Source organism: Triticum aestivum, chromosome 2B (assembly GCF_018294505.1).
Source record: "Triticum aestivum cultivar Chinese Spring chromosome 2B, IWGSC CS RefSeq v2.1, whole genome shotgun sequence".
Classification (NCBI taxonomy): domain Eukaryota; kingdom Viridiplantae; phylum Streptophyta; class Magnoliopsida; order Poales; family Poaceae; genus Triticum; species Triticum aestivum.
Window position 1 is genome coordinate 434,256,348 of NC_057798.1, and position 25,888 is coordinate 434,282,235.

General features: G+C 49.8%; 1 long non-coding RNA gene across 1 annotated transcript; it reads right to left on the bottom strand.

Annotated features, from left to right (window-relative positions):
- Nucleotides 1–7,126: 7,126 nt before the first annotated feature.
- On the bottom strand, nucleotides 7,127–9,876 carry LOC123041340 (uncharacterized). The gene is made up of 3 exons (XR_006418475.1): nucleotides 9,614–9,876; nucleotides 7,880–8,134; nucleotides 7,127–7,734 (listed from the first exon to the last, which is right to left on the bottom strand). It is a non-coding gene; the product is annotated as an uncharacterized lncRNA (long non-coding RNA).
- Nucleotides 9,877–25,888: the final 16,012 nt, after the last annotated feature.

The following is a 25,888-nucleotide window of genomic DNA, read 5'->3' on the forward strand; positions in this document are numbered from 1 at the left end:
TAAGTAGGATCATACTTCTCTTATTGAGGAACAAACTTCGTCTTGGGGTATTGATCTTCTTCCCACTCAACTCCATTGGCATTGAACTTTCATTCAAAACCAACACTCTGGTTCTTCCGTTGCCTTCCTTGCTTGCGTACAATTTCCTCGAATTGCTTACTTCCGGCAAGGCTCTTGTAAACACCTTTCTCTATGATTCCCTTCAATAAGCTATTTTCTTGCTCAAGTGTAACTTGGCTAATAGAATCATTAGTGTAATTAAGAGTTCTTCTAGAAGCAACAACATTGGATTTAGCATGATTATTGTTACTACTAGATGAATAATCTTTCTAGTTCTTGTTACTAGACTTGACTTGAGGCATGTAAGTCGATAAGAGTAAACGCTTGGCAATGTAAGAAGAACTTTTCTAGTGAAGATCATCATTGATTGCTTTTAAAAACTCATGTTCTTGCTCAAGGTTGAGCTTTTCAAAGCGTAAATTCTCATGAGTCCTTCAATGTTCTCGATGATCTCCTAAGATAGTTTCATGAGCTAACTTAAGAGTGTTCAGTTCTTTAGTTAGGAGCTCAATCTTCTCCTTATCATTGTCATTCGTTTTATCTTGATTGGCATGATTAATTAACATTTCATCATATTATTCATCACTAGAGTTGTCAACAAGTAAATCATCATCACCTAACAAGTCATCTTCATCACTATTGAAATCAACATACTCGGGGTGTGATACCTTTGGGCCTTTCGCCATGAAGCATCTTCCAAGTCCTTCATTGGGTGAATCAAATATGTCGTAGGAGTTGGTTGACACAAGTGCTAGACCGGCAACACCTTCATCTTGAGTATATTCAGAGTCGGAGTGATAGCTTCTCTCGAAGTGATTGTCGGAGTCAGAGCCGGATACCCATTCACCAACATGAGCTTGATGTCCTTGTTTTGTGTAGCTCCTTGATGACTTGTCCTTCCTTTCCGAATCCTTGCTTCTCCGGGATGTTCTTCGATCATCTCTACTCCTTCTCTATCTTGATGGTGATTCTTCTCTTCTACTTCTTCTTTTTGGAAATCTTCTCTTCTTTTGTAGGGTGCCGTACACTCATTGGAATAGTGTCCGAGTCTTCCACAATTGTAGCAATTACGCTCACGACTAGAAGATCTTTTGTCATTGTAAGACCTTGACTTGGAACTTCTTTCCTTGCTTCTACTCTTGTAGAACTTGTTGAAGTTCTTCACCATTAGGCTCAATTCTTCATGAAGGTTTGTTTCTCACTTGATGATGTGGGAGCTTCACATGAGGCTTTGTAAGCACCACTTGACTTCTTGTGGAGCTCCTCCTGATCCTTGAGTGACATCTCATGAGCAAAAAGTCTTCCAATGACTTCCATTGGCTTGAGATCTTTGTAATTGGGCACCATTTAGATCAATGTACACACGGTATCATATTTTCTGTCCAAAGCTCTTAGGATCTTCTTGATGATGAATTTGTCGGTCATCTCTTCACTTTCTAAGCCGGCAATCTGATTTGTGATAAGAGCAAGCCTAGAGTACATTTCAGCGACACCTTCACCATCCTTCATTTTGAACTTGTCAAGCAGACTTTGAAGCACATCCAACTTGGATTCCTTGACGGAGTCGGTACCTTCAGTCATATCAATCAAAGTATGCCAAATTTCCTTTGCATTCTCAAGACGGCTGATTTTGTTGAATTCTTCGGGGCACAATCCATTGAAGAGGATATCACAAGCTTGAGCGTTGTATTGCAGCATCTTCAACTCTTCCGTGGTAGCTTCATGGTTCGGTTCTCTCCCATCAAAGAATTAACCTTGCAATCCAATACACACAATAGCCCAAACGGCGGGGTTATGTCCAAGAATATGCATTTTCATCTTATGCTTCCAACTAGCAAAATTAGTACCATCAAAGTAAGGACCTCTACGGTGGTAATTTCCCTCGCTAGACGCCATACTCTCCTAGGTTGTGAAACCAAGGCTATGACCACCAAAAACTATGGAGATCAAAGCAAATGGAGACCCAAGATCTGGTACCACTTGTAGGATCAAAAGTATGTCTAGAGGGGGGGTAATTAGACTACTTGACCAAATAAAAATCTAGCCTTTTCCCAATTTTAGTTCTTGGCAGATTTTAGCAACTTAGCACGGTTCAAGCAATCTTAACACAATTCAAGAAAGCATGCAAAGAGTATATGAGCAGCAGAAAGTAAAGCATGCAACTTGCAAGAATGTAAAGTGAAGGGTTTGGAGACTGCAAACGCAATAGGAGACACAGATGTTTTTGTCATGGTTCCAATATGTGGTGCTATCGTACATCCACGTTGATGGAGACTTCAACCCACGAAGGGTAACGGCTGTGCGAGTCCACGGAGGGCTCCACCCACGAAGGGTCCACGAAGAAGCAACCTTGTCTATCCCACCATGGCCGTCGCCCACGAAGAACTTGCCTCACTAGGGTAGATCCTCACGAAGTACGCGATCTCCTTGCCCTTACAAACTCCTTGGTTCAACTCCACAATCTTGTCGGAGGCTCCCAAGTGACACCTAGCCAATCTAGGAGACACCACCCTCCAAGAAGTAAGAAATGGTGTGTTGATGATGAACTCCTTGCTCTTGTGCTTCAAATGATAGTCTCCCCAACACTCAGCTCTCTCTCACAGGATCTGGATTTGGTGGAAAGAAGATTTGAGTGGAAAGCAACTTGGGGAAGGATAGAGATCAAGATTCATATGGTAGGAATGGAATATCTTGGCCTCAACACAAGTGTTGGTGGTTCTCTCTCAGAAAATGTATGTTGGAAGTGTAGGCATGTTCTGATGGCTCTCTTCATGAATGAAGAGTGGGTGGAGGGGTATATATAGCCTCCACACAAAATCTAACCATTACACACAACTTACCAATCTCGGTGGGACCGAATTGAGAAACTCGGTATGACCGTTAGGATTTTCGGTGGGACCGACATGCAACTCGGTAGGACCGATATGATTAGGGTTAGAGCATAACGTAATCTCGATGAAACCGATTACATAAACTCGGTGAGACCGATTTTGGTAATGGACACATAGAGGGTTGGTCAGGCAAACTCGGTGGGACCGATTCGCTCATCTTGGTAAGACTGAAACGTTACGAAAAGGAAACAGAGAGTTTGCATTGTAATCTCGGTGGGACTGATCGCTCATCTCGGTTTGACCGAAACGTTACGAAGGGAAACAGACAGATTACAATCCCATCTCGGTGAGACCAAGATCCCTATTGGTGAGACCGATTTGCCTAGGGTTTGTGGCAGTGGCTATGACATCTGACTCGGTGGCGCCGGATAGAAAGAATTGGTAGGGCCGAGTTTGACATATGGTTTAGGTCATATGTGGATGTGAGAAAGTAGTTGAGGGCTTTGGAGCATATCACTAAGCATTTTGACCAAGAAAGCCAATAAGCAACACCTCATCCTTCCTTGATAGTATTGGCTTTTCCTATAGACTCAATGTGATCTTGGATCACTAAAATAGAAAATGTAGAGTCTTGTGCTTTGAGCTTGAGCCAATCCTTTTGTCCTTATCATTTTGAGGGATCCACTTTTCTCATCCATGCCATGCCAATCATTGAGCTCTCCTGAAATATTTATCTTGAAGTAGCATTAGCTCAATGAGATATATGTTGTTAGGAATTACCAAAACTATCCAAGGATAGTTGCACTTTCAACGGCGGGTGGCGACTAAGCCGGCCAGCCCCCGAGCCCCCGGGTCGAGCGAGTCGGACCGGTGGCCGGGTTCAGGAGCATAGTGACGCATAAAAGTAGGGACACAATAACTTGGTTGGCAAAAGGCAGCCCCCGAGCGTCGTTCGGCGACCCCATAGTTTCATACGTTTACAAAAGGCAGCGATACTTACATTTGTATGACTAATTGTAAAATGGGCAGAGGAGTTCCGCGTCCACGGTCGGGTCGTTTCTTCACCGGTGGTGTCTCTCTTGCGCTTGGTTGAATTGCGTGTGTTGATGAGGTAGTAAGCATTGCGATCGCATAAGGCCCGGCTGACGATGAACGGGCCCTCCCATGGGGGGGACAACTTGTGCTGGCCAGCTTGCTCTTGGACGAGCCGGAGGACGAGGTCGCCCTCACGAAACGCGAGGTGCTTGATCTTCTTACTATGGTAGTGCCTCAGGCCTTGCTGGTAGATGGACAAACGGCTGAGCACCAAGAGGCGGGCTTTTTCGAGTAGGTCGACGCCGTCTTCACGGGCTTCTTTGGCTTCGGCTTCGGTGTACATCGCGACACGCGGCGAGTCGAACTCGGCATCGGTCGGGATGACGGATTTGGCTCCATAGACGAGGAAGAACGAGGTGAACCCGGTTAACCGATTCGTCGTAGTTCGGAGACTCTAGAGGACGGCCAGCAACTCGTCGAGCCAGCTGCCGGGGTGAGCAGATGAGCGGCTCAACGAGCCGCGGCTTGATGCCGGATAGGATGAGGCCGTTGGCCCGCTCGACCTGCCCGTTGGAATGTGGGTGTGCAACGGAGGCCAAGTCGAGGCAGATGCCGGAGACGGAGCAATATTGCATGAGCGCACCCTTGGCGAAGTTGGTGCCGTTGTCCGTGATGATGCTGTTTGGCATGCTGTAGGGAACTGCGACGTCTTTCATGAACCGGACAACTGTTGGCCCATCTAGTTTCTTGATTGGTTATGGTTCGATCCACTTGGTGAACTTGTCCACCGCCACCAGCAAATGTGTCATGCCGCCTCGGGCGGTTTTGAAGGGTCCCACCATGTCGAGTTCCCTAGACCGTGAAGGGCCAGGCAATCGGGATGGTGCGGAGTGCTGACGCCGGCTGGTGGCTGCGCTTGCTGAAGCGCTGGCATCCCTCGCACTTGAGGACAAGTGACTCGGCGTCTTAGAGGGCCGTAGGCCAGTAGAAACCATGGCGGAAAGCCTTGGCCACCAGGGATCGCGATGCGGCGTGGTGCCCGCATTCGCCCAGGTGTATGTCGAGGAGGATGTCGATGCCTTGGTCCTGCTCGACACAGCGCTAGAACACGCCGGTGGAGCTGCACTTGACGAGCTCGTTGTTGATGATGGTGTAGGCGGACTCCTGACATTGCACCTGCAGGGCCTCAGTCTCGTCCATGGGGAGAACCCCGTTCTCCAGGAACTTTGAGATGGGCAGGGCCCAAGACGGGACTATCACCACGGCGAAGACGGCCACCAGGGTGGGTTCTGGGTTGGCAGCCCCCGAGCCGTGTTGAGCAGCCCCCGGGTCGGGGATGGCGACGGCCGGGTCGAGGGCGATGGTGGCCGGGTCGACGGCTTCGGTCTTCGGGCCGTGTTGAGCAGCCCCCGGGCCGGGTTCGGCAGTCCCCAGGCCGGGGTCGGCAATCCCCAGGCCGGGGTCGGCAGTCCCCAGGCCAAGTTCGGCACTCCCAGGGCCGGGTTGAGTTGTGGTCGGGTCGTCTGGGACGTGGATGGACTCGGAGTCCGGAGATGGCTTGTCTAGGTGCTCGAGGGAGATGTCGGACGGGGTGGACAGCCGGGACGAGGCGATCTTGGTGAGCGTGTCAGCCGCCTCGTTTTCCGTGCGTCGGACGTGGAGGAACTCGCATCCCTCTAAGGATCCGGACAGCTTCTGGACGAGGAAGCGGTAGCTTGCCATGTTGGAGTCGCGGGTGTCCCACTCGCCGGAGCACTATTGCACCACCAGATTCTAGTCCCCGTAGCACAGGATGCACCGAATGCCGAGTTCCTTGGCAAGCTGGAGCCTGTGCACAAGTGCTTCATACTCGACGACGTTGTTGGAGGCGGCGAAGTGGATCTGGAGTGCGTAGCGGAGTCGGTCACCCTTCAGGGACGACAGCACGATGCCGGCCCCTAGGCCGAGTCGCATCTTGGAGCCGTCAAAATGCATGCACCAGTGCGTCGAGTCTGGAGGCGGCGGCAGGTACTGGGTCTCGGTCCAGTCGATGAGGAAGTTGGCCACGGCCTGAGATTTGAACGTGGTGCGGGGCTCGTAGAGGATGGTGTGGCCGGCTAGCTCGAGCGCGCACTTGGCGACCCGGCATCCGATGATCTCGCTGAGGGGGGCCATGCTGACCATGGTGATGACATGCTCTTAGAAGTACTGCTTCAGCTTCTTGGCACTAAAGTACACACTGTAATACATCTTCTGATAGTGCGGGTAGTTCTGCTTGGAGGTGGAGAGCACCTCGCTCATTTAGTAGACCGGGCGCTGGACGGCTTGGACCTTGCCCTTCTCTGGTCGCTCAACCACCAGCACCATGCTGACCGACCGTGAGGCCGCGGCTATGTAGAGCAACATCGGCTCCTTGTCGACCGGCGCGGCGAGGACTGGTGCGGTGGAGAGCATGCGCTTGAGGTCTCGGAAGGCCTCTTCCGCCTGGTCATTCCATTCGAACAGCGTCGTCTTCTTCATCAGCTGGAACAGGGGTAGGGCCCTCTCGCCCAGCCGGCTGAGAAACCTGCTGACCAAGGCCAACCAGCCGGTGAATTTTTGGACATCGCGCAGCCGAGCCGGCTTGCGCATGCGCTCGATGGCCTTGATCTTCTCCGTGTTCGCCTCAATGCCGCACTCCGAGACGAGGAAGCCGAGTAGCTTTCCGGCCAAGACGCCGAAAACGCATTTCTCCGGGTTGAGCTTGACCTTGTATTCGTGGAGGTTGGCGAATGTTTCCTTCAGGTCGTCGAGGAGCGTGAGGTGCTGCTTGGTCTTCACCATGACTAGATCATTAATGGCGCGCGTTGCTGCGCCCGTCTATTTGTACTACAATAGATATATGATTGCATGAAGCCTATGCAATTTTTCACAAACACAAGTGTTTATTAGTCAGTAATTGAGAGAATATATATCATATGTACTTAGTAAAAGCAAGGTGCAACTTGGCTTTGGTATGACATCAAAACAATGAACAGTTAGTAAATACAGCTAATCGGCATCATCAAGAGCGATAATAAGTAGTAGCACAAACATAAAATAAACATGTAACATTATACACGGTATATCTTGAATTCAGCTATTTGCTTCCGAGTGCTCACAACCTCCCATGGTTGCCCCTCCGGCCCTCCCATTGCAGGCAACACCCATGCCTTTGGTTGGCTGCACCAGTAACTTCCATTTTTGGCAGCGTAAAAGAAGAAATATGAGGATGTGAACACTAATATATTTTTCTAAAAAGTAACTACAACGTTGAGAATCTAACTAAACTAAATTTCTAAGCATTTCATTTTCTCCCATGAATATTTTAACAGATAATATCAAAAACATACGCATGATCATGTACACCCAAGAATTAGAGAGATTCAGGATAGGGGCAAGAAACACATCCTGGTAGTTGGATAAAATAGTTACCACCGAATGAGCACGAGGTAAGAGAAGTACGGGAATGCAACAAACTAATTGTTAAGTCCTGACAGTAAGCAATTGCCAACATATATAGTCATGAGAAGCAAATCCCATAAATCAACCTTGTGAAGAAACACTAACAACAGAACCGAATTCACATGAGGTAAGATGCAGACTCTAGATTCTCAATAAGAAATTTTGTAAGATAACTCCAAGACCTGACAGAACTGATGGCATAGTGAAATATGTACATCCACTAATCAAAAATACCTATTACATTGTTTGATCCATGTATGTGCTGAAAGAAGATTCTCTCTTCCTAATTTCCTGGCCGTTCGCTCGGCCTTGGTCACCAAAGTCGTCCAGTCGTTGGCCATGTTCACTGCAGAGAAAGGTGGGAACGATGAATAAGAAAGAGAATCGAAAGAACAAGAACAAAACACCAATCCCAAACTTCTTCCAGGATATGGGAGAGGGGAGAGGCCGATAAGAAGAGAGAGGGAGGGAGAGAGAGAGAGAACATCGACCTGCCTAACATAGTGTCGTTGTCCAGCCACCGATCTTTGTCATCTGGCCACCACTGTCCAACATCCCCACCTTGTCCTTGGGCTGGTGCTCCGGGCTTCCTCTTGCTGGCCGCCGCACGCGAACTATGGCCACCTCGCCTCATCGACCAAGGCCCGAATCACCTAGCCTCACCTGCGCCGGCATCGCTCAGCGATCCAATCGACTGTGACTGAGAGTGCTAATGTGGGTAGCATATATACTGCAGCAGCAGCAGGCTGGAAAAACAGGGAAAATAGAAAGGGAATCGTTTAGAAACGGCGCACCGGCCGAACCGTTCCGCCGGTTCGCACACCACGCTGGCAAACACGCCCGCGCATCCCCTTCTCCTTCCTTACACGCCTCCATCCCCTACCTCCAGCCTACGTGCGCGCACCTCCCCTCCCCCGAGCTGCGACTGGGCCTCCACGAACTCCATCGCCGGCGGCCAGGCGCTCCCTCGCCGGCGGCGAGGCGCTCCCTCACCGGCCACCATGGCTGCCTGCTGCCATGGCCAGATCCATCCCCAACGTACAGCTTTCTAGGGCGCGCATCCCCTCCCCTCCTCCTCCTCCCGGGCAGCGACTGGGCCACCACAAGCTCCATCGCCGGCGGCCAGGGCGCTCCCTTGCCGCCCGCCATAACTGCCTGCCCGCCATGCCCGGATCCACCCGCGTATAGAAGTGTTGCTACCGTCACCTAAAAAAGCTTCAACGGCCATTCAAAAAAGCTTCAACCATAGACATAGAAAGCTTCAATGGCACTGCACAACAAGGGGAAGCTGCAACCATAGTTGAATTTTGCTACTACCGGCGAAGCTTTTTGCTACATCCATCAGGCGGAGCTCGGACCTCGCGACGACGACAACGATGTTTTGCTGCAACCGTAGCAGGAGTTTGCTACAACTAGCATCGTTTTTTGCTACAACCGGCATAATGTTTTTGCTACATCCATCATGGCCGAGCTGCGACCCGCGACGACGACGACGGCTTTTTGTTACAACTGTCATAGGTATTTGCTACGTCCGGCAAAGGGCTTTGTTACATCCGTTCATTTTTTCAGAATGCAAATGTTTTTGCTACAACCCGTTTTTTTTTGTTGCAACCATGTCTCCATTTTGCTACGACCAACAACGAAAAATGCTACAACGGTCAATTATATTTGCTGGAACCAGTCAATTGTCAGCGAGGCAGAGCTGCATCCATGGCGTGCGCAGGCGGGATCCATCCATGGCGAGCGCGGACGGAGAAGCTGCATCCATGGCGAGCGCGGCCAGCGGAGCTGCATCCATGGCGAGCGCGGCCAGAGGAGCTACATCCATGGCGAGCGCGGATCTCCGACGAGCGCGGGCGGCGGAGCTGCATCCATGGCGACCGTTGTTCTTGGGCAAACGCAAAAGGCCGGCGAGGGCGCCCACCGGCGACGAGGAAACGCCGCGGTGGTGCTTCAAGCTCGGCCGTTCTCTCACGCGGTATGGCGTGGTCTCGGCGGCGCTCGGGGGGAGGAGACAACGTGAGGAAGAAGGGAGCCTGGGCGAATCGTTTTCTTACCTAGATCTAACGGCCTCCCGCGATTTGATCTGACGGCCCGCGCGCGACCGGCCGAAACGTTGGGCCGGTGCGCCGGCGCAGATCACTGCCCAAATAGAAAGGCACTCCTCAATTGATTTCCGCCACATAACCCATCATGAATGCCTCTAGAAACTGAAGAATTATTACCTCCTTCAAATCCCATAAGACGATGCGCTTCACCGAACAGCCGAACACCAATTTACCTCACCTATATCAGGCGTGCGGTCCACGACGCGAGAATGATGCCAGCAACCGACCGCCTCGTCCTCTCGATCGAGCGGTTAGAGCCGTCGGTCGGACCCCGGTGCGGTCACCATGGGAGTTGTTGTTCCCGGCCATCGGCCGCCGCCACGGAGGGCTGCGACCACGTGAACCCGCCTGCCAAACTGTTTTTTCGGCAGAGTTTGCCACCGACGCGACTTTTCTTGCCTAACGATCGCTGGGATGAGACTAACTGGGCCGAAAAAAGGCCCACTTAACCACAGAGCTCCGATTTGTCCCGTGGAGTAGCAGCACTTTTAGGACAGAGGGCCCAGTAAATAAAACATTCAGTGGAGGGCGAAATAGACAACAGATCCAACGGCTGAGATAGCAAAAATCGCACAAATGAATGGCCAGAAATGTTCAGATCATGAGAGGCTGGGTTTTGGTTCAGTTATACTGTCCTAAATGTCGTCCACGTAGATGTGGATATTGCGGCCGAGTTGCGGCAGCAAGCATTTCTGCATGCAGCGCTAGAAGGTGGCGCCGGCGTTTTTCAAGCCAAACGACATGGTGATGTAGCAATACGCCCCAAAAGGCATGATGAAGGACGTCTTCAGGGCGTTGGCCCGGTCCAGCTTGATCTGGTGGTAGCCGAAGTAAGCATCCAGGAAGGACAGGAGCTCACACCCGGCGGTCCAGTCGATGACTTGGTCGATCCGCGGGAGGGCGAACGGATCCTTGGGACAGGCCTTGTTAAGGCTGGTGTAGTCAATGCACATGCATCGGGTCTTGTTCTTCTTCAGGACGAGGACTGGGTTGGCCAGCCACTCGGGGTGGAACACTTCCATGATGAAGAGGGCCGCCAAAAGCTTGGCGACCTATTCACCGATGGTTCTTCTCTTCTCTTCGAAGAAACGTCGCAGGGCTTGACGGACAGGCTTGGCGTCCTTGCGGACGTGGAGTTTGTGCTCGGCGTACTTCCTTGGGATACTCGGCATGTCCTCGGGGGTCCATGCAAAAATACCCCGATTCTCACGAAGGAAGTCGACGAGCTCGCCTTCCTATTTGCTGTCGAGGCGGGTGCCCACGATGACGTACTTGCTGCAGCTGGGGTCTTCCGAGTTCAGCTTCACTTTCTTGGTCTCCTTGGAGGGCTTGAAGGCGGCCTCGTCAGCCGGCTCCTCGGTCGGGATCGACGCGGCTGGCGCTTCGCCAGCCAGGGCGACGATCCGATCGAGCTGGCGCCGCTTCTCGGTAATGACCAGCGACTCGTCCAGCTTGGCGCCGTCTAGGGCGCACTCCAGGGACTTGCGGTAGTCGCCAGTGATGGTGATGAGGCCCTTTGGACCCGGCATCTTCATCTTCAGATAAGCGTAGTGGGGGACCACCATGAATTTGGCGAGCGCGGGTCGGCCCAACAATGCGTGGTACGCGCTGGACAGTTCCAGCACCTCGAACCATAGCAGCTCGCGCTGGAAATGGTTGCTGTCACCGAATAGGACGTCGAGCCGCACCCGGCCAATGGGAGAGCAGGAGAGACTGGGAACGATGTTGTGGAAGATCGTCCGGGTCGGCTCTAGGTCCTTGGCCTCGAGGCTGAGTTTGGTCATCGTGTCGCGGTAGAGGATGTTGATGTTGCTGCCGCCGTCGATGAGGACTCGAGAAAACTTGCATGTGCGCCGCGCGACGATGGTGGGGTTGAGGACGAGGGCGTAGCCACCCGGATTCGGCATAACGGTCGGATGGTCCTCCCAGGTTCAGGTGACCGGGTGGTCCGACCAGTGCATGTACTCTGGCTTGGCCGGGACGACGGAGTTCACCTCCTGCCGGAGGAGGCGCTCGCTGCATTTGTCGTTGCTGAGGCTGGTGAAGACGACATAGGCCGCGTTCTGGTCCGGGTAGGCATCATCGTGCATTGCGCCGCCAGCTGGGGGCGGCGGTGGAGGCGGAGGTGGCTGTCCCGCGCCCGGAGCCGGAGCTAGAGGGGGCAGGACATCGCCCCTCATGATACGCTTGGTGATGCTGCACTGCCGAAGCATGTGTGTGGATGTCCCTATGCCGCTGTGGAGGCATGAATCTAGAACGCTTGTTAAACCAGCCTTGCCCAAAGCACGGGACAAAGGAGGTTCCAGCCACACACCCCTGGAAGGATTGTCACATCATGAGGGAATTCAAAAACTCTGATCTTTTCCGGTATGATCAGGGTCCATCCGGTGGTTCTGGTCCAGGGTTTCACAGGCCGGGTTATGGTGGTGGCGGTTCAAACTCAGGATTTCAGAATAATCAGGGTATCAGAACAACCAAGGTGGCCACAATCAGCAGAGTAATCAGGGGAATCAGCAGCAGTCGGGTTATCAGAGCAACCTGAAGCAGTTAAATGGTGGACAGTATCATGTCTTCACTACTAGTTTGTGCAAGCGTGATCAGAAGCTCCATAAAAGGGCGGTAAACTCTGTTGAGCCGGCAGTGCCCCGTTATCTGCGTTGGTCTGAGCAGCCCATTATCTGGAGTCGGGAGGATCATCCGCCCCGGGTTGACAATCCGGGCCACCTAGCTTTGGTGGTTGCACCGCAGGTTGGAGGTTATAAGTTCACCAAGGTGCTCATGGACGGAGGGAGCAGTATCAATATCTTGTATTATGAAACCTTCCGGCGTATGGGGTTGACAGATAAGAATCTTAGACCGTCAAACACCATTTTTCATGGTGTGGTACCTGGTAAATCGGCTTACCCAGTTGGTAAGATAGCTATGGAGGTGGTTTTTGAAGATGATCATGATTCAAGATCCGAAATGGTGACCTTCGAGGTGGTCAAAATCAGAAGTCCATACCATGCCTTGTTTGGACGGCCGGTTTATGCCAAATTCATGGCAAGGCCATGTTATGTTTATCTGCAGCTCAAGATGCCGGGTCATAAGGGGACCATCACGGTTCATGGTAGCCGTAAGATTGCGCTGGAGTGCGAGGAAGGCGATGCGGCTTATGCTGAATCGGTTTGTGCAACGGAGGAGTTGAAGTTTTATAAGGACAATGTTGATCCGGAAGATATGACTTCTCTAAAGAAGCCAACTACAGAGCATGATCCGGCTTTGAAATTTAAATCGGCTATTGAGACTAAATTGGTTGATTTTGTTCCCGGCGATTCATCCAAGCAGTTCAGCATCAGCATCAACTTGGATCCGAAATAGGAAAGCGCGCTCATCGAGTTCATCCGTGAGAATCGAGACATCTTTGCATGGAAACCTTCTGACATGCCAGGTGTACCGAGGGAACTCGTTGAGCACACTCTTAATATTGATTTGAAGTTCAGACCGGTCAAACAGTTTCATCGTCGTTTTAATGAAGAGCAGCGCAGGGCCATTGGTGAAGAGGTAGCCCGGCTGTTGGCAGCAGGGTTTATTGTGGAAGTGTTTTACCCAGAGTGGTTGGCTAATCCGGTGTTGGTACTTAAGAAAAACGGCACTTGGCGGATGTGTGTGGATTACACAGATTTGAACAAAGCTTTTCCAGCTGATCCCTATGCCCTCCCTCGTATTGATCAAATCATTGATGCTACGGCGGATTGTGAGAGTTTGAGTTTCTTGGATGCTTATTCTGGTTATCATCAGATCAAGATGGCAGTTAAGGACCAGGAGAAGACAACTTTCATCACTCCCTTTGGAGCCTTCTGTTATGTGTCTATGCCCTTTGGGATCAAGAGTGCCCAGGCAACTTATCAATGATGTGTGCAGAATTGTCTTCATACTCAGATTGGGTGCAATGTTCATGCTTATGTGGATGATATTGTGGTGAATTCCAGGAAAGCAGAGACACTCATAACTGATTTGCAAGAAACCTTTGATAATCTAAGAGTTTATAAAATGATGCTCAATCCGGCTAAGTGTGTCTTTGGTGTTCCGGCAGGCAAGCTCCTAGGGTTTCTGGTATCTAACAGGGGTATTGAGGCTAATCCGGAAAAGACTAAAGCTATTACGTCCCTCGCTAAACCGGCATGTATCAATGATGTTCAATGTCTGGAAGGTCGCATTATGGCTTTGAGCCGGTTTATTAGCAGATTGGGAGAGAAGGTGATCCCCTTGTATTAGATGTTGAAGAAGACAAACAATTTTGTCTAGAATGATGCTGCTGATGCGGCGTTTGAGGACTTAAAGAAGCAGTTGGCTGAACCGCTGGTTCTTGCTGCTCCAGGTGATAAGGAGCCGCTGTTGTTATATGTGGCTGCTAATGCCCGGCCTGTCAGTGTAGCTATTGTGGTGGAGCGCAAGGAGGCTGGGAAGGAGCACCCTGTTCAAAGGCTGGTTTATTATATCAGTGAAGTGCTCATTGAGTCAAAGCAAAGATACCCGCATTGGCAGAAGCTGGTATATGGAGTTTTCATGGCATGTCGAAAGCTTAAACAGTACTTTCAAGGTCATCCCATCACAGTTGTCAGTTCTGCTCCTTTGGGGGATATCATCCAGAACAGGGAGGCAACTCGCCGGGTTGCTAAGTGGGCTATTGAGCTTGGACCACACGGTTTAAAGTATATGCCTCGAACAGCTATCAAGTCCCGGGCCCTTGTGGATTTTGTCAATGATTGGACAGAGTTGCAGATACCGGAGGACAAACTGGACAGTACATACTGGACTATTCACTTTGACGGGTCCAGGGAATTGGAGGGCTCAGGGGCTGGAGTTGTCCTTACTTCCCCTCAAGGTGATAAAATTCATTATGTTCTTTGCTTAATGTTCCCTTGTACTAACAATGCAGCTGAGTATGAAGCCTTACTCCATGGTCTTCGAGTGGCTAAGGAAATGAACTTAAGCCGGGTACGATGCTTTGGAGACTCGGATCTGGTAGCCCAGCAAGTTTCAGGTACTAGGGATTCCAAGGATCCACTCATGGCGGCTTACCGACGAGAGGTGGATATTGTTGCTGGTCACTTCAAGGGTTATCAAGTGGAGCACATTGACAGGCACAAAAATGAGGCAGCTGATGCTTTAAGCCAACTGGGATCTCAGCGTAAACCGGTGCCACCCAATACCTTTCTGGATGTTTTGCACAACCCGTCAGTTCAGTTGCCTACAAAGGAGGACCTCTGTAAGGGCATTTTTATCCCCAAGATGTTTTGGTGATTGACGACAATGCTTGTGCGGACTAATCGTGTGCATTAAGTTCTTTCAGAGATTCATCCATTGGCACGAGACGATTACCTCCCCTCAGTGTTTTATTCAAGACGGTGTAGCTCCTTCGTTTCATTGTTGGTGGACTAGTTTCGTAGGAGTCACCGTACTATCAAGAGGGGATCCGCTTTGCTAAGGTTAGGGTGGAATCAACACGTACACATCCATATCACACCCGTCGTTTTCCTTCCGCTTCATTGGAGCTGCCTTTTTCCCCTGAGTATGCTTTGTCCTGCCCCAGCGGTAGTACCGCGGTCCACAGCGGTAGTACCGCCGAAGCGCCCCAGCGGTAGTACCGCTCCCAAGCGGTAGTACCGCTCTCCGAGCGGTAGTACCGCTTGTGGTCTTCGGCCGTAGTACCGCAGTGGTTCCGGGCTACTGCCGCCTCGATTCGAGAATGATGTTTTTCGTGTCGGGTTTTGCGGTACTAAGTGTGGTAGTAGTGGCGGTAGTACCGCCCTGGGGTCAGGACCCTGTCAGCACGGCAGTACCGCTGGGTAAGAGCGGTAGTACCGCCCTGCCCAAGCGGTAGTACCGCTCTGTGCGGGGCTGCTCAGTGGGATAATGGTTGGATTGGTTCCCCCACTATATAAAGGTGTCTTCTTCCCCAAAGTTAACCTACCTCTTTCCCCCAAAGCTCCATTGTTGCTCCAAGCTTCATTTTCACCCGATCTCTCTCCCTAGCCAATCAAACTTGTTGATTTGCTCGGGATTGGTTGAGAAGGCCCAAATCTACACTTCCACCAAGAGAAATTTGATTCCCCCCACTTATCCCTAGCGGATCTTGTTACTCTTGGGTGTTGAGCACCCTAGACGGTTGAGGTCATCTCGAAGCCATACTCCATTGTGGTGAAGCTTCATGGTGTTGTTGGGAGCCTCCAAGTGTTGTGGATATAGCCCCAATCTTGTTTGTAAAGGTTCGGTCGCTGCCTTCAAGGGCACCAATAGTGGAATCACGGCATCTCGCATTGTGTGAGGGCGTGAGGAGATTATGGTGTCCCTAGTGGATTCTTGGGGAGCATTGTGCCTCCACACCGCTCTAACGGAGACGTACTTCCCTTTAAAAGGAAGGAACTTCGGTAACACATCCTCGTCTCCACCGGCTCCAGTCTTGGTTATCTTGTGCCTTTACTTTTGCAAGCTTTCTTGTGTTGTATCTATTGCTTGCTTGTGTGCTAGTTGTCTTTGCATCATATAGGTTGTCCACGTAGTTGCACATCTAGACAACCTATTTCGTTGCAAGGTTTAAATTGTTAAAGAAAAGTCTAAAAATTGTTAGTTGCCTATTCACCCCCCTCTAGTCAACCATATCGATCCTTTCAATTGGTATTAGAGCCTCGTCTCTTTATTAAGGACTTTGCCATCCGAAGAGTATGGTTGACACCCACGACGGTGCAGAGGAGCACTCCGGTGTGAATCCCATCTCGTCTTCGGCCGAAGGGGGAACCTCGGTCTCACGTGAGGAATTCAATGTGGCTTTAGACACATTGAAAACCTCCATGACGGCCGAGGTTAAAAGCATGTTTTCTGTATTCCTAGACGGACTTAAACTATCTACCTCGCCGATGAAAGTGGGTGATCCCACTAACAAGGTGACGGATGCTACCTCTGACAAGGGGGAAGCTAACAGTGAAAAGAGTCCTTCTACTAGTGGTAGAAATGGCACCGGCATCTTTGCCCATGTGGAACCCCCAATGAATAGAGGACCGATTCCCTCTACTCATTTGAATCATGCCGGTCCTCCTCCTAAATATGTGAAAAATGAAGATTTTGATTCTTGGGTTTATCGCTTCAAGCGTCATTTAAAACATGTGAATACTAACCTTTGGAGAATCATTGAAGAAGGTTTCTATCCTCATGACCCAAGCAACTTCACCCCTCGAGAAGAAGTGGACAATCAATTCAATGAGAGTGCTCTCTTCATCATCCAAGATGCAATCCTTCCCGAAGATCTCCCTCATCTTCGACCTCATGTCATGGCTAAAGAAGCATGGAAATGTGTTGAGTCTCTCTATTGAGGAAGTGCTAGCATTCAACGCTCCAACTATGAAGTGGTGCAAGATGAAGCCGATGAGTTTGCAATGAAAGAGGATGAAGAACCTCGTGAGCTCTTTCGAAGAGTGACCAAACTCGCGGTCGCACTCCGAGATCATGGGAGCAAGGACATGGATGACAATTGGATCAAGCGCAAGTGCCTCAAGGCCATGATGCCCTACAACAAGGCCATGTCCTCCGTCATTCGTCAAAGACCGGACTTCCACTCCATGACCTCAGGTGAAGTGTTGGATGATTTTGTTGCATTGAGCATCTTGAACAAGACCGCCAACAATGCGGTGCTCCGTTCTCAAAGGGCAAAGAAGCCCAATCTTGCCTTGAAGACCAAGGTTAGTGTGGAAGAAGAAGAAGAAGAGGAAGATGAGGAAAGCAACCCCGAAGACACGAAGTATGATTATCATGAGCACATGGCTCTTCCCTCAAGACAATTTTGGAGTAAGAAGAATACAAGACCCAACTTCAACAAGAACAACTCAAGTGGCCTCAAGGGCAAGCAACGAGTTAGAACTTGTTTCAACTGTGGCAATGTGAGCCATTTCATTGCGGATTGTCCTTACGAGAAGCGGGAAGACAATGGTGGCAAGTTCATCCGAAAAGACAAAGCCAAGTCCTTCCACAACAAGAACAACTTCACCAAGAAGACTCCTACTTGCGGGTTGGTGGTTCAAGAAGAATACTGTGAGGATGACGATGATGATGAAGATAGTGAAACAATGGCCATGGCATCCGTTGCCATTGTCACAACTCCCCGGGTGTCTCTCTTCGATTCACCTAACGAGAACATCACCGCCAAGTGCCTCATGGCTAAGGCCACCAACAAGGTAACCCCCAACATCAAAACCACCATTATTCCTAACCCTCCTTCAATGGATGACTTTTATAATGGTAAGGGGTCTAATGATGAGGTAAATGAATTTGAGTCCTTCATGAGTAAGCTCAAGGGAAAATCCAAGAAGCACTTCATTGCTCTCTTAGAACAACTTGGTGAAGCCAATGACATGATTGAGGCTCACGAAGATACCATCTCTAAGATGGAAGGTCATAGTCGTGATTATGTCGATGAGATATCGGATCTATCTAATGCTCTTGAGGAAGAGCGTGGGCATCATTTGGCTCTTGAGGAGTCACACAATGATGACCATGTCAAATTAAAGAAAGATCTTGATCATGCTCTTGTTGTGTCTCGTGTTCTAACTTCCGAGAAGGCTAAACTTGGGGTTGATCATGCTAGACTCAAGGAGGAGTTTGATGTACTTGACAAGGCCCATAAGGTCTTGAAAGGTGCTCATGCAAACCTCAAGGAGTCTCATGCTCAACTCCAAGTTAAGCTAAGCAAGGAAAAGGCCACGTTTCCTCACATGGTCTTAATTGATAATGCAAATGCTACTAACCCATGATGTGAGCATGTGCACCTTGTGGAGGAGAATGCCAAGTTGAAGGAACAACTCGAGAAAGGTCTTGTGTCATGCATACAAGGCGAGAAGAACCTAAATGACCTTTTGAGCAATCAAAAGGAAGTTGTGGGCAAGGAGGGAGTTGGGTTCTCGCCCAAGTCCAAGAACAAGAAGAAGAACAAGGAGAAGAATAACAAGACCAATCGACCTCCCCCGCTCAAGCAAACCTTTGTGAAGGAGGGAGAGGGTGCTTCTAAGGAGAAGAATAACAATGCGAAGAGTGGTGATGCCAAAGAGTGCAAAGCCATCTCTCCCAACAAAGCCGATGACTTTAACCCCTCTTATGTGTTGTGTCGTGCTAGTGATGGGCATGTTTATGCTAAATTTATTGGTTCTTCTTATGAGTTCATTGAATGATATATTTGGGTTCCTAAGACCCTTGTTACTAACATCAAAGGACCCATTACTCAATGGGTACCTAAAACCAAGCATTGATCTCTTGTAGGTGTTTGCTTCCGGTGGGGGATCATGGTTGCTCGATAGTGGAGCAACAAATCATATGACCGGGAGCAAGGACTTGGTGGTGGACCTGCACAAGATCCCATCTATGCCCACCAATGTCGAATGGGGTGATGCCTCACATTCTAAGGTATTGGGTCTTGGCAAGGTTGTCATTGCTCATGATCTAACGATCGAGAAAGTCATGCTTGTTTAGTCCCTTGCGTTCAATTTACTTTCCGTTCGTCAACTCGCACTCATGGGCTTTGCCACCTTCTTTGATATTGATACCGTGGCCCTCTTGTGGAGCAAGACTCTTAAAGTAGCCTTTGTTGGGCATGTCGAGAACGGTCTCTATGTGATTAACTTTTCGGAGCAACCCACTAAGACCGCGACATGCCTAATGGCTAAAGTTGATGTGGGATGGCTTTGGCATCGCCGTTTAGCCCACGTCAATATGAGATCTTTGCAAAGTCTTCTCAAGGGGGACCATGTTCATGGACTAACGAATGTTAGTTTTGCCAAAGATCGTGTTTGCAGTGCTTGTATCGAAGGAAAGCTTCATGAGACGGCTCACCCTCCCACGACTATCATCTACTCGAAGAGACCCTTGGAGCTCCTGCACATGGACCTCTTCGGGCCTCCATCCTTTGATAGTCTTGGGGGTAGAAAGTATTGCTTGGTGATTGTGGATGATTATTCAAGATACACTTGGGTATACTTCTTCAAGAGGAAGAGTGAGACTCAACAAACCGTCATCGACTTTGCAAATGAAGCTCAACGTCAACATAATGCAAAGATCCTGACAATAAGGAAGTGACAACGGCACCGAGTTCAAGAACTACACCTTGGATGAGTTTCTTAGTGATGAGGGGATCAAGCATCAATATTCTGCACCATATACCCCTCAACAAAATGGTGTTGCGGAGAGGAAGAACCGGACGTTGATGGATGCGGCAAGGACCATGATGGCGGAGTTCAAGTCTCCATACAACTTTTGGGCCGAAGCCATCAACACTGCATGTCATGCATCCAATCGGCTCTATCTCCGCAAAGGCTTGAACAAGACTCCGTATGAGATACTCACCGGGAACAAGCCCAATCTCAAGTACTTCCGGGTGTTCGGGTGTAAGTGTTTCATTCTCAAGAAAGGTGTTCGTTTGTCTAAATTCGAGGCTAGAGCTCATGAGGGCATATTTGTTGGTTATGCTACAAACTCTCATGCTTACCGTGTTCTCAACAAGTCCAACAGACTCATTGAGGAGACGTGTAACATGGAGTTTGACGAAAATAACGGCTCCCAAGTGGAGCAAAGTGGTACTTGTGATGTAGGTGATGAAATTCCTCCCCAAGCCATAAGAAGAATGGGTATTGGTCATATTCTACCCATTGAGGAACCCCTTGTGGCCGAAGGAGAAGGACAATGCTCCACTCAGTGGAGCCTTCACCTACTCAAGACCCACACGCTTCCGAAGAACAAAGTGTAGGCCCTCAACCCTGGGAACAAGACCAAGGGCAAGATCAATCTCAAGATGGTGGTGAACCTCTACATGATGCCCAAGGTCAAGTTCTCCCCTTCGAGCAAGTTCAAGATCATGAGCAAGCTCAAGATCAAGAACAAGCTCATGACGACGCTCAAGATGATCAAGTGAACCCTCCTCCTTCCACATCCGAGGAGGAATTAGAGCGTCGTGCCGCGAAGATTGCTTCCAAACTCACCACCAAAGGTCATCTCATGGAGAATGTGGTTGGAAGCCTAAGAAAGGGGGTAAGCACTCGTAGACAATTAGCAAACTATTGTGAACATCACGCGTTTGTCTCTTGTGTTGAACCCCATAAGGTCTATGAGGCGCTCGAAGACTCGGATTGGCTCAATGCCATGCATGAAGAACTCAACAACTTCGAGTACAACAAGGTGTGGAGATTGGTGCCAAGGCCTTCGGGAACCATAACATCATTGGAACCAAGTGGATCTTCAAGAACAAGCAAGATGCTCATGGGAACATCATTCGCAACAAGGCAAGATTGGTAGCACAAGGCTACTCCCAAGTCGAGGGTATCGACTACGGTGAAACCTTTGCTCCCGTTGCTCGCCTTGAATCCATTCGTTTGTTGATTGCTTATGCTTCCCATCACAACTTTAAGTTGCAACAAATGGATGTGAAAAGTGCTTTTCTTAATGGTCCCATTAATGAGTTGGTTTATGTCAAGCAACCCCCCGGGTTCGAGGATCCTTACTTCCCGGACCATGTGTATCAACTCGATAAGGCACTCTATGGCCTTAAACAAGCCCCACGTGCATGGTATGACCACCTTACCGAGTTGTTACAAGATCGTGGATTTGAAGTTGGGCTAATCGATCCCACTCTTTTTACTAAGAAGGTCAAAGGGGAGTTGTTTGTGTGCCAACTATATGTTGATGACATTATCTTTGGTTCTCCTAACAAAGCTTTCAATGAAGAATTTGCCGCTCTCATGACCTCTAAGTTCAAGATGTCTTCGATGGGAGAGTTGAAGTTCTTCCTTGGTTTTGACATCAAACAAAGAAGAGAAGGAACCTTCATCAACCAAGCCAAATACACTCAAGACATGCTAAAAAGATTCAAGCTAAGTGATGTCAAGCCGGCTTCTACTCCAATGCCCACCAAGTGCCAACTTGACATTGATCCCAATGGTAAAGCGGTGGATCAAAAGGTATATCGCTCCATGATTGGTTCCTTGCTTTACCTTTGTGCATCTAGACCGGATATCATGTTGAGTGTGGGGATGTGTGCACGGTTTCAAGCCGCACCGAAGGAAAGTCACTATGTGGCGGTCAAGCGAATCTTTCGATATTTGGCTCATACCCCAAACTTTGGCTTATGGTACCCAAGAGGGGCAAACTTCAAACTTGAAGGATTTACGGATTCCGATTGGGCGGGAGACAAAGTGGATAGGAAGTCCACTTCCGGAGGGTGCCAGTTTCTTGGGTGCTCTTTGGTGAGTTGGTCTTCCAAAAAGCAAAGTTGTGTATCTCTCTCGTCCACCGAAGCGGAATATGTGGCGGCCGGTAGTTGTTGTGCACAACTTTTATGGATGAGGCAAACTTTAAAGGAATACGGTGTCATTTGTGACAAAGTGCCTCTTTGGTGTGACAACGAAAGTGCCATCAAGATTTCTCTCAACCCGGTGCAACACTTCAAGACGAAGCATATTGAGATTCAGTATCATTTCATCCGGGATCACATTAGGCGAGGGGAGATCGAGCTCAAGTATGTCAACACTCATGATAACCTTGCAGATATTTTCACGAAGCCCTTGGATGAAGCAAGATTTCGCGAGTTAAGGCATGAGCTAAATATCATTGATTCGAGCAATGTGACTTGAACCCTTGCACACCCCACCCCACTCAACTTGGTGTCTAGCTTAGATGTAGGCATGGACATAGGGGGAGTGTTGTACTCTCAATGAACTCTCCCTCCCCCCATTATGCATAAAACGATCAACTCTTTCACATTAGCCATTTTTTATGGTACTTGTGCTTCAAAGACGAGTTTTGGTCATGGGCCCAAGGATAATTCTTCGTGGTGCCATACCAATTGACTCAAACATAGGTGGCTCCGGCCACCGCCCTCTCTTGAGAGAGGCTAGAGCTCGCTCTGCTTCGTGTGGTTGTTTTGTTAGTGTGGTTTCTGGTCCGTTGTTAGTGTGTGTGTTGCCTTGTTGGTCTTTTCTTTCTCTTGGCTTTGCTTTCCCGTCTTTTGGAGCTTTAGCCGTGTGTCTAGAAGCCGTGCGGTTGCTCAGCAGTACTACCGCTGGTGGCGAGCGGTACTACGTCCCTCCAGCGCGGTACTACCGCTGTGAGGTGCGGGCAAGGGGTTATATCGGGGGTAGGGGGAGTTTCTTCTCCCCCATACCCATTCGCTCGCCCCCTCGCTCTGTTCCTCTCTCTTCAGCAACCGGCGCCGCGGGAGGGCTCCGGCGGATCTCCCTCTCCGGGGCGCTCCTCTCCATTTCCTTCGGTGGAGTCGATCCCCACCTTGTCCTCTTGCCATGGATGTCGGTATTGCCCCTGCTCCCTGTTTCTTTTTGTCTAGATTTCCCATCTAGCATCTTAGGGGCAATAGCAGTTGCATCTCTAGATTTTTGGCCAGATCTAGGCTTGAGTAGGATGGAGAATGCTTCTAGACAGTTTGGCTTAGTGTTTGGTTGGAGTATTTTTGAATTTGGTAGGACGGTAGTACCGGATCTGACCACAGCAGTAGGAAACTGCTGTTTCCCCGTCTCGAGCGGTACTACCGCGCTCTCCAGAGTGGTACTACCGCTTGGAGAGGTACTAACGCTCGCGGGTCGCGGTACTACCGCCCTCTACCAGTTTCCACCATACTCCTACCTCTCAGTGATCCTTTTTGCTCGTGTTTTGTGGCTTATGCTCGTTCTTCCTGGTTGTTTGTGTGTTCTTGTGTGTGGTTCCAGGTGATGAGGTTCCTGAGCATCAGGCTCGTCGTGTCAACCCCGGTCGTGCCACGTCCAAGCGCTACCGCACCATCGAGCCTGCCGGAGGTTCTTCAAGTGCTCCACCTCTACCTCAACTCCAGAAGATGCCTGGGGTCAAGCCAAAGCCAGGCAAAACCGTGCCAGAAATGCCGCCCAAGGAGTTCTGGGCACGGCGTCGCCGCAACCCGTATGAGGCAGACCAAGATCCCACTTTGGTCAACCGTCCGTTCTGGAACAGGTTCCAGTTTGCCATCTTCTTTGATGTTCTCAAAGCCAAGAAGAACCTCTATGTCAACGTGCACTCCATCAACACCAACCGTATGGAGAAATATCCTGAATACTTTGGTGAAGGTCTTCAGATGTGCACTCAACTGAACATTCTTGGGATCATGCAATTCAACAAGGATTATGATGTTGATATTGTGGCCCAATTCTATGCCACGGTTCACCTTGGGACTGATGAGGACAGGACACTGACTTGGATGACCAATGGCAAGTTTCTTTCAGTCAAGTGGAAAGCTTTCATGGAGTTGATTGGGGTGCAAGATCTAGGTCTTGAGTCTTCTGTCGGCTTTCGCCCCCACCGCCGCACCAACGCCACTCACAAGCAAGCTCTATGGCCCTACTACACTTTGAGGATCAACCCTGAGATGAAGAAGGAACCCTATGAGCTGCCTGCCTATCTGGATATCCTTTACCGTATCTTCAGAGAGACTCTTTTCCCTCGTATCGGGAATCTGGACCAGGTTCACTCCTATCTCGTGGACATGCTTCTCTTCTGCCAGCGTGAGAAGGGACAGAACACCGGAGAGTCCCTGGATATCTCTCATATTATGTGGTCTGAGTTGTTATCTGCTATCTCCGAGCGAAGTGCCCGATTTATGGTCCGTTCATCATGCTGCTCATTGAGAAGGCATGGGATCATGTCTATCCCCAGGTGTTACTAGATACTGGAGAGTTGGTCTCTCACGACGTCAAGCGTTTGAGGAAGAAGGATAACTGGGGCACTCAGGCCCCTAAGATTGGAGTTCCTTCATCTGCTACTGCCATGGAGACCGACGAGGAGACTGGGGCTGAGGTTGAGGATGATGATGATGAATACGTGCCTTCTGAGGCTGAGCCCTCTTGGGCAAAGAAGCTCAAGCTCAAGATAAAGTTGTTCTGCATGGAATCTCACGGTCAGTACATGACTCATGTGGCTAAGAAGAAGGCCCGAGGTCGCCACAAGGAGCTCATGCGTCAGTTGGGTGCTACAGTTATCAGTGGATCTGAGGACCAGCTTACCGAGGAGGAGGAGTGGATTCAGCAGCACGCCCGTGGACCGATTCTGATGCCGAGCACTTCCAGACTGACGACGGTGGTGCAGATGATCCCGTTGAGCTCTGATGTGCATGTCCCTCGTTTGCTCTCACCTGGAGCCGTAGCAACACCCCCTCTCCTTTTTGGTGTCTCGATGCCAAAGGGGGAGAGAGTTTAGGGATTTGTGCTTTGTGTCTTCCGTCTTTTGTGTTTGTGTTTTCCTCACATTTGCTTTGTTTGGTTTGTGTCAGTGAGACCTAAGTTCGAGTCATATGGTGTGAGACATATGCTACCTTATCTTTCCAGTATCATTATCTATGTCTCTATCTAGCTTATGAGTTACATGCTTATCCTGTTAAGTTATCTATGCTACTCTCATATACCATGCTTAGGTGATTGGTCTCTAAAATGTAGGGGGGGGGGGGCGTTGATCCTAGTTTGTGTGCCGTGCAGTCCAATGCACTTATCTAGATAGCACACATCTAGGGGGGCCTCATCTACATTTTAGGATGGTGGGGTTTTTGCGCTTGTCCTATATCTCTCATATTGTGCAAATCCCGTATTGTCATCAATCCACCAAAAAGGGGGAGATTGTAAGGGCATTTTTATCCCCAAGATGTTTTGGTGATTGATGACAATGCTTGTGCGGACTAATCATGTGCGTTAAGTTCTTTCAGAGATTCATCCATTGGCACGAGACAATTACCTCCCCTCGGTGTTTTATTCAAGACAGTGTAGCTCCTTCGTTTCGTTCTTGGTGGACTAGTTTCGTAGGAGTCACCGTACTATCAAGAGGGGATCCGCTTTGCTAAGGTTAGGGTGGAATCAACACGTACACATCCATATCACACCCGTCATTTTCCTTCCGCTTCATTGGAGCTGCCTTTTTCCCCTGAGTATGCTTTGTCCTACCCCAGCGGTAGTACCGCGGTCCACAACGGTAGTACCGCCGAAGCACCCCAATGGTAGTACTGCTCCCAGAGCGTTAGTACCGCTCCCAAGCGGTAGTACCGCTTGTGGTCTTCGGCCGTAGTACCGCAGTGGTTCCGGGCTACTACCGCCTCGATTCGAGAATGATGTTTTTCGTGTCGGGTTTTGCGGTACTAAGTGCGGTAGTAGTGGCGGTAGTACCGCTCCAAGCGGTAGTACCGCCCTGGGGTCAGGACCCTGTCAGCACGGCAGTACCGCTGGGTAAGAGCGGTAGTACCGCCCTAAGCGGTAGTACCGCCCAGCCCAAGCGGTAGTACCGCTCTGTGCGGGGCTGCTCAGTGGGATAACAGTTGGATTGGTTCCCCCACTATATAAAGGCGTCTTCTTCCCCAAAGTTGACCTACCT